The sequence below is a fragment of the Chlorocebus sabaeus genome, chromosome 10 (genome assembly GCF_047675955.1).
Source record: "Chlorocebus sabaeus isolate Y175 chromosome 10, mChlSab1.0.hap1, whole genome shotgun sequence".
Lineage (NCBI taxonomy): Eukaryota > Metazoa > Chordata > Mammalia > Primates > Cercopithecidae > Chlorocebus > Chlorocebus sabaeus.
Window position 1 is genome coordinate 96583826 of NC_132913.1, and position 7492 is coordinate 96591317.

At 38.4% G+C, this 7492-nt stretch overlaps 1 pseudogene; it reads left to right on the forward strand.

The window, feature by feature from the left end:
* Nucleotides 1-3747: 3747 nt before the first annotated feature.
* LOC119625106 (gamma-crystallin D-like) lies at nucleotides 3748-6151 on the forward strand (annotated as a pseudogene).
* Nucleotides 6152-7492: the final 1341 nt, after the last annotated feature.

Genomic DNA, 7492 nt, shown 5'->3' on the forward strand with positions numbered 1-7492 from the left:
TATTCCTTTTACTCTAATCTGAGGACTTTGTCTTCATTCTTTTGCTTAAAATAATTTATCTAATCCTGTATTTGAAAATCTACTACTTGGCTGAGTGCAGCAGCTCTGCTGTTCAACATTCTTCCCTCATCTGAATTGTTGGTAGTACTTTCCTCTGAAATAATACCTAGAATAATCTGTAATCTGAATAATACCTAGAATGCCAAATATCGTCTATAAAATGGAAATCAACTGAGAGTTGCTACTGACTCTCCATAAGATGAGTCATCAATAGGTTCTGTGCAGTTTCTTTCTCCGGGTTACTCAGAGTCTTTAGGTAAAGCTCGTAAAGTAGCAGGAGTCTAACACGTATTCTCCAGAGGAAACAGGTCTGAAGGTTTATTCCAAAACTGTCTGCTAGTCAATGTTAAAACTGGGAGAGACAGCTAGGTACTATACTCGTGCTCTGAGATGCTTACATGGCAATAGCACAATTGCATCTTGCCTGTGATTGTGATCCACTCATGAGCATGTCTTCCATGGTCTCTCCCTGTTTCCATTAATAATCTAGACATACTGTGACTCTCTTTGTCATCATCTTCTATTAATTTTCAGATTTCTATTTAGTAACTTTGTAACATGGGGCTAACAAGATTCCCAGAACTCACACAGGTCATCTATCGCTATCATTCCTGTTCCCATCAGTCAGAGCAAAGAGGCCTCAAATGCATACAGCATTGGGTATAGTATTCCAAAAGCATAAAATAACATTTAAAGGTTCTAACTGATCTAACTGAATCATGTAACATAACTGTGCAAAAAAATTAAGTAAGTCACTAGGATGACTGAAGGAAAAAAAAAAAAAAAACCTGCACCTGTCAAACTGTAAAATTCACAATGTCTGGCATTCAAATAACATGGGGGAAATGGGAAAAGGATTTAAACAGATGCTTCTTTAGAGAAGGCATATAGATGACTAACAGGAAATGAAAACATGTTAAACATCACTAATTATCAGAGAAATGCAAATCAAAACTACAATGAGATATCATCTCACATTTGTTAGGATGGTAGTTACCAAAAAAATACAAGATAAGTGTTGGTGAGAATGTGGAGAATTTGGAATTATACACTGTTGGTGGGAATGTAAAATGGTGCAGTAGATACAAAAAATAGTATGGAGATCCCTCACAAAATTAAAAATAGAACTATCAGACAATGTAGCAATCTCTCTTATGGGTATTTATCTCAAATAATTGAAATCAGGATCTTGAAAAGAAAATGCACTCCCAGGTTCACTGTAGCATTACTCACAATAACCAAGATATGGAAACAATTTGTGTCATTCCACAGATGAAGGAATGAAGAAAACGTGGTATATACATACAACAGACTATAATTCAGCCTCGAAAAAAAAAGAAAGAAAAGAAAATCCTGCCATTGGTGACAACATGCATGAAGCTGAAGAACATTATGTTAAGTGACATAAGCCAGTTTCAGAACAAATACTTCACGAAACCACTTTTATGAGGTATCTTTAACAGTCAAACTCACAGAAGCAGAGAATCCAATAGTAGCTGCCAGGGGCTTGGGGGTGAAGGAAGTGAGGAGTTGTTCAATCAATATAACAATTTGATTACACAAGATGAGTAAGTTTTTGGGATCTACTGTACAGCACGTGTCTGTAGCTAATAATATGGTATTGTGCATTGGGAAAAAAAAGTAAAGATACTGTGTTAAGTGTTCTTGACAAGAAAATGCAACAAAATAAAAAAGGAGGGGCATGAGGAAACTTTGGGAAGTATTGGATAGGTCTGCTACCTTGATGTAGTGATGGTATTATGGGTGTTTGTGTATGTCCAAACTCATCAAATTCTCATTAAATATGTACGTTTCTTTGTATATATCAATAATACTTCAATAGAGTTGTTTTTAAAAAGAACAATAAGAAAAAGACAGTGTTTGAGAAGAATTTGAGAAACTAGATATTCACTAGAGTAAGACTGTGGAAAGAAATATTCAATTATTTTATTCAAAGCAGCTATCTTACATCCTTGCTTTCTAAGAAAAGGTGGTTTAATTATCTCAACACTTACTAAGATAGGCATTTGAAAGAAATTTCTCTAAGGAGCAGATATAGTGAAGGTAATTTACATCTGAGCAAACAGTTGCTTTATCCTTTAAATGGTAATGGGAACGCAACAGTAAGTCTGACATGCTTTTTTGTATCCTAATTTCCAGTTTTCGAAAATAGAATAAACATAAAGCCAGTCTATTTTTGCAACTGATATCTGATATCTGTTTTTCCTTCTTTGGGGACAAATAGAAATTTACATGATAAAGGTGACCTCTAAAATCTCTGGGATCTCTAAACTGAACATCTTCATTTTGTATAAAAGGATGCCAGTAGAATTTTGTGAATCAGTATCATAAAGTTAATTATATGTAAATGCATATTATACATTATATTTTAAAACTCACAGACCAAATATTTTAAATATATTACAAATATTCTATTACAGTGCTTTTAGAAACCAATGTTTTTAATTTTATAATTTTAGTTCTGTTCTGAGAACCTTGGTACTTTTCTGTGATCAGTGTTAGGAAACGGCAACTGCCTTTTACTGAGACAAACTCAATTACAGAGTTCATATAACTTAGAGTGGGAAGATAATGGCTTTAAATATTTTATCCTCAGAATGGCTTAAAAACATACTTCAGGAAGAAATCCAGTTATTAGGAAATTTATTACTTAAATTTTGTCTTCGGAATAGTTTCAACATTGATCAAATGGTTCAAAAAATAAAGCAGTTGGAAGAAGTAGGTTTTTCCAAATCCTTTTGGGAAAACATGCTACAAGCCTTTAGGAGAAAGTACTTTTGAGACCCTGGTGATTCAAGTATTTCATTTTCTTCACCAACATACTTAGTAACGCATTCTTCTTTCTTTTCTTTTCTTTTCTTTTCTTTTTTTTTTTTTTTTTGAGACGGAGTCTCGCTCTGTCTCCCAGGCTGGAGTGCAGTGGAGCGATCTTGGCTCACTGCAAGCTCCGCCTCCCGGGTTCCCGCCATTCTCCTGCCTCAGCCTCCTGAGTATCTGGGACTACAGGCGCCCGCCACAGCGCCCGGCTAATTTTTTGTATTTTTAGTAGAGACGGGGTTTCACTGTGGTCTCGATCTCCTGACCTTGTGATCCGCCCGCCTCGGCCTCCCAAAGTGCTGGGATTACAGGCGCCACGCATTCTTTATTTGACAGCAGTTCAATTCTTCATTTTACTTTGCATTATGTTCTATGACTATTTTTGGATCCCACCCCCCCGCCACCCCCAGAGCCTAGAGGAAAAGCTTAAGTGCTTTAGTAGAGCCTTTAGGGAGGAGCGGATAAATATAGATTTTATAATTATATTCCTACTAAGATTTGTGCCTAATGTATCTTATACTATGTATCCTCTTTTGTTCATACAAAAAAAAGAAAAAAATCTTCTCCATGATTTCTTAACTAATGTATGTATATTATATATAATTAATGTATATTATATATTTACATATATATCTGTCTATATATATATATATAGACAGACATGCTATTTATTTTCAGTCTTATGGAAAGTTTTACTTAAAAAGGGATCTGTTCCACAAAAAGCTATATACATTAGATCAAAAGTAAAGTTGAAATTTAAAAAGCATCATGAATAACTATTAATCGTTAATGATTTTTAAAAATAAACCAATCATCCCTTAATTCATCTTCAAAGAACACTACCCGACAATGCCGCCCCACCCGCTCAGCCCAGCCAGCCAAGGCGAAGGTGAGCTCAGCCCGCACCGGGGCCCCGGGAGCTCCCCGCATGTCGGGGCCCGGAGACTGGGGCAGGGGCAGGGGCAGGCCTGTGAGCCCTCGCCTTGCCTCGCCTTGCCTTGCAGATCACCCTCTACGAGGACCGGGCTTCCAGGGCCGCCACTACGAATGCAGCAGCGACCACCCCAACCTGCAGCCCTACTTAAGCCACTGCAACTCGGTGCGCGTGGACAGCGGCTGCTGGATGCTCTATGAGCTGCCCAACTACTCGGGCCTCCAGTACTTCCTGCGCTGCGGCTACTATGCCGACCACCAGCAGTGGATGGGCCTCAGCGACTGGGTCCGCTCCTGCCGCCTCATCCTCTACGTGAGTGCAGTCCCGCCGGGTCCCTTCCGTGCCCTCGAGTCGCATCAGTTATCCACATGGATGATTCACACGACAGGCGATAGGATGGGATGGCAGCCTTCTTTTTTCTAGCTCTAACTATATTCTCTTTTCCTTTATTAACATCCGTAAGGTTTCCTCCCACTGAAAAAGTATGTGATGCAGTGCTTTTAACTGGACATTATTTAATTTTGCTAGTCAAATTCACCGCTACTGGGAATAAGTTGTGCATGGCATTCGCTCAGAGTGTCTATGCCACAGGTGATGAATGAGCAACAGAGTTCCTTGCTCTCAGGTGGTCCTAAACTAGGTTCCTGGCTATTTCTTGAAGAGTACCTAAGCTTGGTACTCTTCACCTAAGAATTAGGACTAATAAGAGTACTTCCTTTCTAAGGTTGCAATGAGGGTGAAAGGAGGGCACCTGGTACAGGCCAATCCCCACCCCCCAGTATTAACTATTATTATGAACATCAAGGGTCTCTGAAGTCCTGCCTTCTGATTGGGCAAACCAGTAACCAACAATGAGATTCCAATAGCTCCTGCAGGGCCCCGTGTTACTCAAATGAAGCCCCAGCAGACTGGAATTTCACAGTTAGGGATTCCCTAAGTTGACTGTGACAGAGTCCTGGGAAAATGAACCATTTTTGTGAAGTCTGAAATCCCCTCACAAGGTTTAATAGCTTGATAGGGACCCAGTCTGGCATTAGGAGCCCAAAAACTTAGATTTCTAATTTCAAGTTCCAACTCTTCTAATTACAGACTGTAAGATCCAGTCTTTAGTTTTTCAGTAAAAGGGTAAAAGGCTTTAACGTTGCTCCACATGTTCCAGGGTGTTGTGAAGAACGAATGAAGCAACAACATATCAGTCCTCTGCAAACACGAAATGCTGACCAATGTAAAATACCTTATCAGCAGTTGTTCATGCCACAAGAGGAACTGCTTATGAGAATCCTTCCTAAAGAGGTTTTTAGTGATGGAAGAGGAAACATTGTGACAAGGGAAAGAAACAAGCAGATGAAGGAAAAACAAGGGCTCAAGAGAGAAAGGCAGGAATAGTTCAGGAGAAACAGCCTAACTTTCTATTGTTCTAAAGATTTTATACTCTTTGATGCTGTACAGGCCTCTTTCAAGATCTTGAACTTCCATTTTTGGTTATTACCTAAAACTGATTTGTAGGAGCACATGTTGGAGCTGAGAACTGAAACCTAGTCTTTGTGACGGCTCTTGCTTTTCAGCATGTTAGAGCAGCAGGCTTAAAGCAGAAAGGCACAGATGAAGGGATTGCCCAGGCTGGACTGTCTTCCTGAATTGCCACCAATTTGTGCCTTGCTTGAGTAAAAGCAATTCAACCTCCTATCCCTCTAGCTTCTAATGTTATTGAGATTCAAAATAATACCTGTTGCCAGGGACACATTTATCTTTTTGTTTAAAGTCTGATTATTTTGTATGTCCTCCAGGGAGAGCCCCAAACCACTACAAATCTATAAAGGAGAGAATGAAACAAATACATAAAATACTTGAAAGTGGTCCTGAGCAGGACCAGTGTGTCTGTTCATGTAGATTGTACCAACAGCCCTAGGGAGCATCATTCGTACCAAATGAATGGGGAATGATGCCCTCTTGAGCTTCACAGTAGACAACCTATCCAACTATACACAGCGCCCCTGGTATTAGCCATCTATTTCTTTTAGTTTGGTCACCTTTGATAAAGCAAAGATTTTTTTAAAGTCCATTCCCCAGGGGTCCCTGCTGACATGAGGTCAAGTTTTCTGACTTTCCCTCATCTGCTGTTTCCCGAATCCGCAGGCTAGCTCCCACAGGCTCAGGATCTATGACCCAGAGGATTATAGGGGCCAGATGGTAGAGATCACTGAGGACTGCTCCTGTCTTCACGACCTCTGCAGGGCAAGTTACTTAGCATCTCTGACCATCAGTTTCCTAACATGTAAAAATGAGGGAAATAATACTCTTCCTCTCATAAAGTTGTGACGAAATTAAACCTTATTAATGAGGTTAAATGGATTACATGAGTTAACACTTTTAAATCACTTCCTATAGCCTTGCATATGCTGATTTCTAGGAAATTGCTCTGTAAGCTTGATTGTGAAACATCTGATGCCCTCCTTGGTACTCTTTTCTTAGTAGAAATCCCTTTAGGCAATTGCATTAAGTAGGTTGGCTAAGTGAAATGGCATCAGAGGGATATAGGGATAGAGATAAATTTGTTAAGATAACCATGTCTGACATCTGAGGTCTAAAAATATGTGACTGGCTGAATAGATTTATTAATATTTATGTGTCCAGACCACAAGTAAAGAAACAAAGTGCCATCTTAATAAACAACCTTAAGGAACTCTTCAAAACATAGTTCTCATTAAGGGAGCTAGAGAACACTTAGGCAGTGTGCAGTGGTAAAAACAAGCACACAGTACACTAGGAAAGGCAGAAGGTACATGACCAGGACAATAAAATTCAATAATGAAAAACTCATCATTGGCTGTGAAGATTTGTCCTCAAACTTAAATAAATCTTTATGACATTTAGTTTATGAATCAGCATTTGATAATCTAACAATAAGAAAGAAAAAAGGAAATTTATGGGGACTAATTTCGTAATGGACTTCAATATCTCCGCATTAAGATAGAGTTCATCAAACGAAATCTATTTTGGTTTTCTGTCATACCAAAAGGTTTTCTTTAAGTCCAAATACTAAATTTTACATGCTTATATGTAATCAAGAAAAATCAAATTTCTTCTCAGCTTGAGTTTGCCGTAACTGTGCAAATGGCAACCTCTTCTTGAAATAAGTTTATGATGAATTAAATGGCCATGATTAAGATGGAACCACTAGAAACTATTTTCTACTTGAGTAAAAATATTAATCAGCTAGCAAATACGTTACTTCCGAAACTCCGAACATCAAACGGATAAAGTAGCTAAATTATTTAGGTCTAACATTTTGCTTACCTAACACATACGCATGCTCCAAGATATTGCAGATGCTCTAAGAGCATTTAGAACAGCTCTTCTAGCCACATGTAGCACTGAACACTAGAAATGGGCCTAGTCCAAATGAAAATGTGTTATAAATGTAAAATACTCACTAGATTACAAAGACTTTGTATGAAAAAGAGTGCACATATCTTCTTCTTATCATAGAATTTAATGTTGAAATAAATTTTGGAATATATTAGGCAAAATTAAATATATTGTTAAAGTTAATTTTCCTTGTGCTTGTAAATTTTTTTTTTTTTTTTTTTTTGAGGCGGAGTTTCACTCTTGTTGTCCAGGCTGGAGTGCAATGGCTCAATCTCTGCTCACTGCAATCTC